The sequence below is a fragment of the Condylura cristata genome, unplaced genomic scaffold (genome assembly GCF_000260355.1).
Source record: "Condylura cristata isolate star-nosed mole 26May11 unplaced genomic scaffold, ConCri1.0 scaffold00004, whole genome shotgun sequence".
Taxonomy (NCBI): Eukaryota; Metazoa; Chordata; class Mammalia; order Eulipotyphla; family Talpidae; genus Condylura; species Condylura cristata.
In genome coordinates this window covers 53,294,777-53,307,429 of record NW_004567105.1, presented here as the reverse complement: position 1 = coordinate 53,307,429, position 12,653 = coordinate 53,294,777, and the positions used below count along the sequence as shown (strand labels likewise).

General features: G+C 35.6%; 1 protein-coding gene across 7 annotated transcripts in view; it reads right to left on the bottom strand.

Moving 5' to 3' along the window:
• Positions 1–12,653, bottom strand: part of FHIT (fragile histidine triad) — a 1,224,031-nt gene that overhangs the window by 888,747 nt on the left and 322,631 nt on the right. For 2 of the 7 annotated variants that reach the window (XM_012720560.1, XM_012720562.1), the window contains one exon: positions 7,806–7,898. The exons of the other annotated variants lie outside the window; for them this stretch is intronic. The gene's annotated coding sequence lies outside the window, so the exon portion shown is untranslated. The remainder of the gene's footprint in view (positions 1–7,805; positions 7,899–12,653) is intronic. 7 annotated transcript variants of the gene reach the window in all.

The following is a 12,653-nucleotide window of genomic DNA, read 5'->3' as shown; positions in this document are numbered from 1 at the left end:
TTGCCTTGTTAGTCTTATTATTAGATGATCCCAAGTTTTATATAAATGCTGTACTTTTAGAAGTATACATATGATATATACCTAAAAATATTTTTTAATCCTTTTGGCTCTTCCTTTTAGAGGATTGGTAACTAATAATGTTTAGTTTCAAGTATATCTTTGTTCCCCATTGTTGGGTAGAGCCTCAACCCCATATTACACTAAACAAATGTCTGATGTAAAATCTTTAAAATATTTTTGTGCTTTTTAACTTGAAGTTATTTTATTACATATAATTTCATTTATGAGACTTTAAAGTTGGCTAAAATTTCTCAGCAATCAACATTCGACATGCCTTTTCAGAAATTCTAAAGTAAGAAAAATTAATTTGTAAAATTTATGTGTTAGCTTTTTATAATTACTAAATTTACTAACAAGTAACAATAAAACAATATTACATTTTGTTGAGATTTCATTAAATATCTAATTGTCCTGATTCTGAAATTTGTCAACATTCTTTAATTCTCAATACATACACTGTGGGGTTTCTTCAGGTTGTCAACATCCTTTAATTCTCAATACTTTTCTTGGTATTTAAAAATACATTAGCCCTAGTCATAAAACTAAGTATCCAAAGGTTAACGAAACTATGTAAGTTCATCACGAAAATATGTGTGTTCCTAGGACTCATGTGGTCTAGCTATTGGAAGGAGTTTCCATTTGCCCCAAATAAATATGATGCTAATATAATCATGTGTGATCCTACTCAGCTTAAATATATGCACAAAAATCTCTACAGTAAAAGAAATAAAGAAAGAGACTGTCCAGGCTAGAACTGGGCAATTACCTCTGAAGTTCCATCCAGTTCTACTTATAACGATCATCTCTCCTTAGAAAATTCTCAAACCTGAGTGCTTACAAATCACCTAGAGTTCTTGCTAAAAGTTCTTCCAAAGTATCTCATTTAACAGACCTAATTCGAGTCCAGAAACAAGGAAATTTCAGATGATTTGGGAGCCGTTGATAACAGTTTCAGATTTAGTTTTGTCCTATAATACTGGATAACTAGAGTCAATTTAGGCTTCTCACTCTCTTAACCCTGGATCACATTAAAAGATCTAGAAAGATTTTTAATACTACAGATTCTGACTTATTTGTCTGGAATAGAGCTGGGACAACAGGAATTTTTTTTAAAACCACCATATTAACAAATCCAATGACACTTATGGCCTGAACGTGTTAGCACTCAGGGAGGATTACCCCACCCACTGTGGTGATGATAAAGCCTAAATCTCATAAAATGAAAACATTGCAGGGAGATTTAACAAAACTGAAACCCATCCGCTTTCAGTTTAGTTTGTTTTAGGGCTACATATCCAAGTGAACCTTACAGCTCAATATGGTTACAACATAAAAAAACTGAACCATTTCTTTGGTTCTCATCTGCTGGCACAATGATTTAGTAGCTCTATTATAAAAGCAACTCCATTATAATTACAGTATTTGAATTAAAAACAAAACCAAAAAAAAAAAAAGATGCAGAAAGAATAGTCCTTTAATCAAAACTGTAAAATGAACAATTTCTAGCTGCAATTAAAAGCTAATTCTGAAATATTAAGAGTAAGCTCTCCAGTTCTGATTCCTGCCTCTTTCTCACAAGAGTGACACTATACATTGTTTCAATGAAGCAGTTTGACAACCTGAAGAAACCCCACAGTGTATGATTTAATGAGCACATACTGTCTGCATGGTAATGGGCAGACTGACAGTTTGCTCATTTCAAACTGACTAGAGAGCACTACACATTAGTAAAAAGGTTCTTTTGGTCGCTTTTCATTAAATAAGCTTTATAGTTGAAGAACATTCCTATTGTATTTGCAAAGCTGTCACTGGTAGGCCCAGGGTGACGATTCTGTATCACTCTCCAAGTCCTCAAGACTTAAGGAGGAAATTACTTTTTAAAAAGAAAGCATAATACAGGCCCTCCCTGGTGGCACAGCTGGTTAAAGCACAGCACTAAGAAGCTAGAGCCACCTCAGCATGAGTTCAATCCCCGCCTGCCCCAGAGGTGACCACATGGCACAGCAGACCTCTCATGACCCACCCGCTGCTCTCCTCAGCAGTGTACTTCATCCATCTGCCTGTTTTGCATCCCACTTTGTATCTGGTGAAACTTCTCACCGCACCTGCACCTCTGGCCTGTACCCCAGTTCTGTATGCATAAATATATAAATCTTTTTAAAAGAATGCATAATACAAAATGTAGATATTTAAAGATCCTCTGACATTGTCAGGTGACACAAGCTATGCAACCTCTGTCGTCAGACACGGTCCGGATGGAGGGGAATTGCTCTGAAAAATCAGACTTTCTACACTAACTTGTGTTATGACCTCCCTTTTTCGTATAACCATAATATCAAAATATTCTGAGTAACTTTCAGCTTACAATTGGCTTGCCTCAGCCGCACAAGGCCTGCCTGCCTTGACAAGCAAACACTGCACCAGGGTGAAAAAATTCCCCTGAAGTCAAGTGACTTGACTACTGACTGATAAAATTAAAAGGGCTGTTTTTGCAAAGTCTCTCTCACTGCCAGATGGAGGGTAACCCAAATCTTATCATTCTATCATCTCACCTAGCCTTCTATTCAGCTTTTTAAGAATTCCTCAAACTTCCTATTGTTTGGCCTTTAGATGTGGAAACTCATCCAGGTTGCCTGTTTTTAAACTAATCAAGTTTTCCACCTGCTACACCTTAAAGGAATCCACAAAAGTCTTCTGGCTAGTTTTTCAGGATTCTACTATGTAGTCTTTAGAAAAAGAAATCCACCTATGTCTCCTATTCAGAGATTTGATTAGCAAGGAATTTCCTCCTCTGTCTCCCAGGATGACTCAGGCAGAAAAACAAACCCATTAAGTAGTAGATAAGGTTTAAGGGACTTCTATCTTAGTTGATCTCCACTATAGTAATATTAGTCATAAACTTTGTGCACTTATGTACCTGTTTTTAACCTTGATTGATCTCAGCTAAAGGGCAATACGACCCTAAAACTGTTCTTAGGAAAAACAAAGATGATTGTAATCTCTCAGCCCAGTTCATGTGCTGATGTCATCCCACTGCTTGCTCCTAATGTATAAAATAAACCTCTGCTGAAGGCAGAGCGGGAAGACTTGCACCCAACTCTGACTCCCGTGTCTTCCTCGCCCCCCTTTCCCCTTTTTCTCTTTCTCCCCTTTTTAGGAATCTCCACTCGCCGACGCCTTCCCACCTTAGGGTCCTGCCTGTCTTGACTCCAGACACCTCAATAGTTGGAGCTGGTCTCCGACAGTCAGGGACTATGTGGAAGCTTCTAAGCCATGACCCCATTGGTGATTCCATATTAAACTAATTCTAATCCCATATGTGTCATGTCTCAAAAAGACTTCTTTATCAACTGGAATGATCAATGGAAAAAATGGCAAAACTTAAATGATTCAATATTTCGGAAGCAGTATAGTATACTGGGAAAACCATAGGTTTTGGTGACAGAGAAATAGGGGTTCAAATTCTGATCAGAATTCTTATCTGTGGCTTTAACCCAGAGGTATCATTTGTCTGGGGCTTTGTTCCCTAATTAAAGAAGTATGGACAATAATATTTCTCTTGATTGCTCACAATATAGGGGTACTTAAGTAAATAGCAACTAGTTGATCCATAGAAGTTCAGAGTATGGAAGTTTAACAAAGTTAAGCAGTCTGACACTACTGCCACACTTTGGAGGTTTACAGTAATGAATTAACATTCACACACCAATGACTCATTTAATCTATAAATATTCTGAAAGGTAAGTACTATTACCCCAATTTCATAAAATCTCAAAAGCAAAAAGGGAATTAGAGATTATATGAAATTTTTTTGACATGTTAACCTTTCTGATCATAAGAAAATGAAATTTCGTGTATTTCCCTCTTTGCCAGCCACAAAATTAAAAGAAAAATGTATTCAATAAGTATTTATAACTATATTAGCAATAGTACCTATTGAATTCATTCTCTGATTTCCCATGTAATGATTTGCTAATTGTTTTTTACATAGGCTATAAACCATATAGAGATTTCTAATTGAGCTTATAATAGAGAAATGACCAGAATTTATGTCACCTGATTCCAGGTTAGAGACTCTCCCATCTCACAAGTAAGTACAAATGAAGAACTTATTGCTTAGGTCCTATGTTATGGACATGAGCAAACACATAAGTGTACTATTTCAGAAGAGAGAAAATAGAAGCCTCAGTATCCTTATCTCTAAAATAAAACTATCTATTTCTTAATAATGTTGTAAAGATTCATAAAATATTTGCAAAAAAAAAAACAATTTAGTATTTATGATATAGCAACATTTGAAAGATCTGAAATACTGAGCCCTAAGACATAACTACAGTTCTATTAGTCAGGAGTAATAAAACTCTAAAATAGAAGTCTTGAAATCATTTAGAAATCATTTATCCATTTGAATTCCATGCATTGATGTAAACTGCCCCATCATTTCTGTCCTTCTTTCATGTAAAGTCAGGGAAATTTATGTATAATCTCTAAATTCTTACTATAAACATGTATACTGGAAATACAGAACTCACCAAGAACAAACATATGAATCTGTAAGGTTTGGTAAGTCATTCATTACTATACCCAGAGAACCTAGGTAAAGTCATGGTCCGTAGGAAATACTGAGTTTCCCATGTTTCACATTCAGTGACTTTATCCAGACATACTATTAAAGTTAATTTGTAATCAAAATTATCCAAGAAAGAGCTTACAGATCCTCTTATGCAAACCTTAATAATAGTGCACCAATGATGTTTCCTCAAAAGACACAGTATAGTGCAATAGGGAAGTTATGAAAACAGATAGACTTGGATTTGACAGCAAGTTCTGCCATCTCTAGTTATGATATTGGGAAACATGGTAAACCAATGAGTGATAAGTTAGTCCACATACAAATAACAAAAATACTTTTAACTTGTATTAACTATTATAAGGAGGTGATATTCAAAATATATAACAACTAGTATGGTCAGGGTCCAAAAAAAATGGACTATAACTTACTCTGTTTCACACCAACTAAATGAAGTCTGTTTAACGAATTCAGTTTTGAACATATCTTAAATAATGCTGGATCATAGAAAGTGCCCAAACATGAAATATATTAAAGGAAGAAGACACTGAACAATGGTATGCAATGAAAAATGTATAACAATTGTGTATAGATAAATCTACTCTCCAATCACATGTTATTTTTCACATGTATTTAGCTTTCATTCCATGATTTTATTAAATAGTTGACACAAGCTATGCAACGTCTATGGACTGACAGATTACGGATAGATCAGGATAAGCTCTGAAAAATCAGAATTTCCACTGCTAACTTATGTTATGACCTCCTTTTTTTTGTATAATCATAATATCAAAAATATTGTAGCAACACCAGTTTGTAACTGGATTGCCTTAGCTCTAACTTGGCTACCTGGCCTGGGCAAAGTACAAGCTGAGCTGCTCCTGGGCAGGAAATTCTTTTGACTGAAGACAAAAGGCAAGCTCCTGTAGAGATAAGCCTGTGGGAGTATCAAGACTTCTGGAAAGCTTCCTTGGTCTTTTGACAAAAAGCGAATCTTAGATAACTCCCAGGGCATAAGGACTCATGGACACTTTCCTAACATTATCAACACAGGTTTTGTTTAATGCATAACTATGTGACTTCCTCTTAATTTACTCTTTTCCTAAAACAATCACTAACTACACTCTGCTAGTCTTAATTAACCTTTTCCTAAAACAAACACTAGCTACTCTCTGCTAACCTTTAGTTAGCCATTAGCTTTTCTATGGACTATCACTAACGACTCTGCTAACACAATTTATTCCTTCCCTAGGACTACTAAATCCTTTGCTAACAGCTCATCCTTTCCCAGACCCTGATCCTTTAAAGTCATAGTTAAACATCCATATATATGAAAGCTATCACAAAGCTGTATAGTACAGTATGCCATAAAGGAGCAGGAGGAGGATGCATTGTTCCCCTCTTCCTTTAAAACGTTTATGCTGATTTCTTATTAACTTACCTGATGCATTTTTGTAACTAAATCTTGCTAAACAGTATAAATAAAGACCTGCAAAAAGATGGGAAGGAAGACTTGCACCCAACTCTGACTCCCATGTCTTCCTCGCTCCCCTTTCCCCTTTTCCTCCTTTTCCCCTTTTTTAAGGAATCTCTGCTCGCCAACGCCTTCCCACCTTAGGGTCTTTCCTGTCTTGCCTCCAGATACCTGGATAGTTGGAGTTTATCTCCAACAAATAGTTGTTAAAATTTTTTGCTTTAAATATTCCTATGTGTTTTAAAGATACTATTTATTATATTATATTCAGAATCTTCAATAGTATTAATTTCTTCTTGAAGATCTAAGATTCTATTGGGTGTTATCTCATTTCAATACGACCCACTTCCTTTAGCTATAGATCTACTGGCAATAAATTCTCATAGTTTACTTTTAACTGAGTAGCCTTTAAATTGCCCTCATTTTCAGAGGATATTTTCATTGTACACTGATTTCTAGATTAACAGGGTTTTTTCTATGTATTTAAAAAATGTCATTTCACTTCATGGGTCTTTATATTTGCTGGTGACTTTGTTTGTTTATTCTTGAGTAGAAGAACTGGGGTTTTGGCCAGAGGCTTCCACGTATATTGTCTCACCAGGCAGGTGATACACTAGAGAGAAATCAGAAACATTAAGAAGTAAAGTTGTATGCCTAAATCCAACACAATCTGCATTTAGTAAATACTTCTAGAAGATAGAATAATGTCTCATAGTAATAAATTTTAGGGAAAATCCTGTGCAACTTTGTAAACATAATGTAAACTGATAGGTTTCAAAGGATTTGGAATAAAAGGAAAAAAGGAAGAGTGGCTCAGGGTAAGTAGACTGAAAACATAATAGGGGTTGGGTCTTGATTAGAGGTACGAAATGGAGCATTTTCATGTTGTAGCCACTGGGATGAGTGGATATTTATATTTATTTCACATAATTATTTACTGAGACTTCAGAAAGGAGGAGATTATTAAGGGAAAAAAAGTTGAGAAGGGGCAGTAGAGAGGGAAAGGAATATATACATGAGTTCTAGGAAAGGGTTAAATGGACACAGTTCACTGACAACACGATGAGAAGTTTTACCAAATTAACAGCTTGCATCCTTTTTTGCTGTTTCTTTTTTTTTAAGCATATTGAATTCAAAAGTAAAACCAATCAAAGACATGAAAGCACAAGTGATTATTTTTTTCTAGTTTTGAGATTTTGTTTTGTTTTGTTTTTTAATAAAATGTACCCTTCACTGCCCCAACACAAACCACCAGACCATCTTCTAACAAGAACAATCCTATCCCATTTTATTATAGGAGATCTGTTCCATCTCAAAAGTATCCTCCGACAGCTACTAATTTATTTCAATTCCATGTTCATTTTCAGTCATGAAAAGCACAACAACTTGGTTTTGTAAATGTTTAGCCTTACTTTTTTTTTTTTTAAGTAAAAAGTATTAAATAGGTGTAACTATCTGGTGGGGGGAGAATAATATAATAGCATGTCAATCAGGTAATAGCTGCATTTCATGAAAAGGAAAGTTAATGCCTTCTTCAAAAAGTGAAGTCATCACTCCTTTATTTAACTGACATAATATTTATACCCCAATATGAAAATGGCAGCTACAAATAGAAGTTGAGAAAGAATAAATTCTCCAAGGGAATCAAACCTGAAATCACACCATTTAAAAGTTCTGTTTCATATGTACATAGGAATCTACCTTTCAGATTACTGCTACCTCCTCAGTGTACTCAATAACAGCAGATCACAAGCTTTTGTAGACAGTCAAAGCAGGCAGCAGGTCTTGGGATAGCTACAACATGAACAAAAAAAAAATTCAGATAATCATCTTGACAGTAGTCTAGATGACTTTTATGTTCAACTTCATTAGGAACCCTCACCAGTAATCCTGAGCTAGCGTGGCTGCACTGATTGTCAAAAGGACAAAATAAAAATCACACATATGGTTTCTGTAGGTATAATCATTACGTTGCACAAGAGAAGCTATCATTCAAGAGTGTTTTGAGTGACTCATAAAGGAAGTGGCAGAATGTGCCTTGGCACTTGCTCTTCTCATTTCTAGTCCAGGGCTGTTCCAGCAGTATTATTTGACTCACCTTAGGAATTGGCCAGTCCTGGCAGGGTATTTCTCTTGTTTTGTGTTGCTCTATACCAAATTATCATGTGAAAAGCAATGTGTAGGCCAGTATGTCTCTTTCCCCTTGCAACTATGGTATCTATAAGACTCTGAGAAAATCTAATAATGGAAGGGACATTTTTTTTTCTTGGTCCAATTGGTCTGTTTGTATCCTAGTAATGCATTTACCATCTCTGTTTTATATAGCTACACAGATTGATTAAGGCTCACTTTCCACCTCTAGCAAAGGGGTATAATAATATTTGAAGAGCATGTTTATCAAGAGGGCTTTTATTAAAAGAGAATAAAGCACCAAGAACACAGTTCCTGACACATAATAAGCCCTTCACCAAAGTGAGAGTCATATAACCCACCTTACTTGTAGGAAAATTCCAATGCTCTCCATAGAGAGCTCACCGCACAGATATCACTCAGTGATAATATACTAAATCTCCAGCTGGGTGGTTACTCTATGCTTTTACCTCTACCTGTGGTTTCTTCAAATGAACATCTTTGAAATAAAATTTTCATAATTATAAATTGTTAAATATGTTACCTTTATCTTTAGCTGGTACAACACATCAGATAATTACTTCAGATGATCAGTAAATAAATTGCTATGGTTTTTAATTTAATTCTGTATATTATCAAAAATATAGCAATATCTCTCTAACTTCAGGCCAATGCAGATCCTTTTGGGTTGACTTTTAAAATACGAACCAAGTGGTGACCACTCTCCTAGCCCCAGTGCTGTGTGACTAGCACCTTTATTCACTAGGATTATAGCTAGACCCTCCTAAGCGGTTGTGCCTCTTCAATTTAATTATCAAAGAGCCAGAGAGATTTATTCCATCTCTGCTCAGAACTGTCCCAAGGCTCCCTCTCTTTGCTGCAAGTTAAAACCCAGGTCTTGGGCCTTTGCATTTTATGTTTCTTCTGCCTAGAATTTTCTTCACCTAGAGATCATCTTTGTGACTGTCTTCTCTGTCAATTCAGGTCTTTTCTGAGATGTTACCTTCCTTATGAAATTTTCTCTCATCCCTTTCATCCCTTTGCTTAAAAATGCAGCAGTAAAAAAAAAAAGAACAAAACAAGTGGGAAAAAAAAAAAGGTGGTTTCAAAGGAATGAACATAAGAAGTTCAACCTCATTAAATGTGAGAAAAGGGCCTATTAAAATAACAAAATTCTATTTTCCTTCTATCAAAATTTTCATAATGAAAATTTAGCATTGACCAAATAAGGGGTGGGAGCAATAGCACAATATTTAGTTTACTTATGGGCTAATCATAAATTAGTATTTTATTCCAGTGAGCAACTTTGTTATATTCAGCAAAAGATATTATATATCTTCCAAGATATCAAGATTCTTCTTGGAAGATACACTTAGCTATGGAAACATACATACAAGGGAAAATTTTTTGTTTACTTAGTTTTTGTTTGCTTTTTTAAGTATTGCAAAACCTGCAAATGACTCAAAAGTAATACTTACAAAGGATTGGGTAAATAAAATGGCTACATTTCCAGGATGGATTAGTATGTAGCTATTATAGTGAATCAGTGAGCTTCATAAGTATCAATACAGATATCTTTCATAAGTAACATCATGTAAAAAAAGAGAATTTAACATATAAAAACAATATTTTTTGGTTGCAGATACATATATACATGCACATAAAACTATTAACAGAAAACTAATCTAATATGTAAAATCTCAAATTACATATAACTAGAATTCTGGGTGGAGAACTTTGGATTGCTTTATCAACAATTTATTTAAAAAATACAAACTGCAAGAAATCCGACTAAACATACATAGATGCTCAATTTATTGATACTAAAAAGAGAGGTTTATTATGCTACCTTTTATGCTTGCCTGTATTTTAAAATTTTTCTCTCCATAAAAGGAAGAAAGGAGAATGGAGGGAGGGAGAGAAGACAGAACAAATGAGAGGGAAAGGGAAGGACAGGACTAGGAAAAAGGAAATCTGGCAAAGGAGAGAGGAGAATATTCCTCACCAGTTCAAGAGTGCAGTTAAACTAGTCACAGAGGGTTGTTTTTCAAACATGAAACTGAAAGCTATGTCTTAATAACCAGTGAGATTGATGGTGATTCCTCCTGAGCAGGCTCATTTTGGAGGGCTGAATTTAAGTTGAACTAGCAGGGGGAACCATCTATCATTTGGAAAGACACTGAGCTTTTCCAGAGGAACATCAGAAGCCAGAGTGGCCAGCATCTTTAGCAGAAACTGGTGCCTCTAGAACTCCAGGGAAGAACACACATTTAAGAAAAGTAAACTGAAAGAGGCCATGGATATTTTTTCAATCTTTCGAAAGGGTGAACTATGACTTTCTAGAATCAAGAGGACAATATGCTTGATTAGTTCTTCAGCAGACTTAGCAATTTTGCTTTTCATTTTCTATTCTTATAACAAGTTTGCCATTGATCTTATAGGTTTGAGGGCTAAGATTAGATTTCCATCTTTCCAAAATGGATTTTTTTTGCTTTAAAAAAGTTGGCTTTAGGATAATTCTTCCTTTGCAAGTAATAACCAAACGATTATCTCTGAGGTAAGGAAGTCATTTTTAAAGAGGCTTGAATTGGGAAGAATCTTCTTTCTCTTCCTCGAGAAAAAATCTATGAAGAAAACGGGTTTCAGGAAAGCTCAGTAATCATGAAGTAAAAGCAAAAAAAAATTAAGTCCCAATGCTTCCTTCCTTGTAGGTCAATGCCTAATATGCAGACTCATTTGAGAAAGTGCCAAAACCTTGAAGAAATATCTGTTAATTCCCACAACCAATTCAATACTGGATTTGCCTTAGTTACTCACCCCATCACAACCTAATATTTAAACCCTTTAGCATATCACCCCAAAAGATGAGGTACAGGCTGCTTTGTAACATCAAATAAGGTAGAAATGACAGTTCTGAACATGTCTTTAAATATTTTGTCTTTAAATTTGAGCAATGATAAACATGATTCCACACATGAAAATCACATTTTTCAGAGCTACTACACTAAATCATTTAATTTGTCTGAGTTAATATTTATAATAACATGGTTATTCTACACTGCAATAAGCACTGGATTTTCAAATGAACAAATGAAATGTGACAAATTCTTATAAAAGGAATGGCAGTAAAGGACATTCAGCAAGAGAGCTTTGCAGAGAGGATGGGCAAAACCACCCACTAAAACCCACTGCAATCTCCTGAATATGATAATAATTAACTGGCCTCTAGTTCTGCTTTTTTCTATGTGGATAGAAACACAGCTGAAATCTCACAATCAAATGATGGGGGACAGTAGATGTTTTGGGTTGTCACAAGTTCACTTATCATATTCTTCAGAACACAAGGATGCTATCATTTTGCTCCTTCAGAACATAAGTCAGAACAAAATGGAATGAAACAATTGTGCAAAGTAGTTAAGAATATGCATTTGGGCCCTTCCTGGTGGCTCAATGAGTTAAAGAGCAGCACTGCAAACTACCAGTAGCTTCTTCAGTGCAAGTTCCATCCCCAACCCCAGAGGTGATCACGTGGCGTGGCAGACCTCTCCTAAACCACCTGCCACTCTCCTCAGCAGTGTACTTCATCAATCTGCCTGTTCTGCTCCTAACTCTGTTGCTGGTGAATCCTCTCACTGTCCCTGCATCTCTGGCTTGTATCCCAGTTCTGTATGCATAAATAAATAAATCTTTAAAAAAAAAACTGCATTTGAATCCTACTCTTACTCCTCTCTGCTAATCAAATAAGTATACTACTATATCCCAGTCACTGACTTTCTTTATATTTGTTTTCCTCACTGACAAAATGAGGAAAATAATTGCCTTCTTCATAGAGTTATGAAAGGAACAATTGCTATAAAGACTTGGAACACTTTTAGAACAAAATAGTACCATCACCTTTTAATTCATCATTATTATTGGCATCATAATTACATTTAACAGTACCCTCATTTTTATTTAAAGTTCATTAAAACCACAACGTAGCACATTGCTTGATAGTTAACTCATTTCATTCTCATAAGATAATATTTATTGAGTATCTAACAAGTGCCAGGCACCATGCTAGACGACAGGGAATGAAAGTGTTCAAAATCAGGGCTTTCCTTGGTGGCACAACGGGTCAACTTGAAGCTCGTGGCAGCTCTAGTTCGATCACCAGCCAGGGAGGTAACCCACATGCTGGCCCTCCCACTGCTCCCCCCAGCAGTGTACCTTGCCATTCTACCTATTCTGCTTCCCACTCTGCCTCTAGTGAATCCTCTCACACCCTGCACTTCTGGCCTGTTTCCGAGTTCTGTATGCATAAATAAATCTTTTGAGAAAAAAAAAAGAAAGGAAAAGGGATACTAGTCAAAGTCTCCCACAAAGGTTGGGAGTAGATCACTCTAAGAGATCATAAAACAAAGGGAATTGAATTAGTCC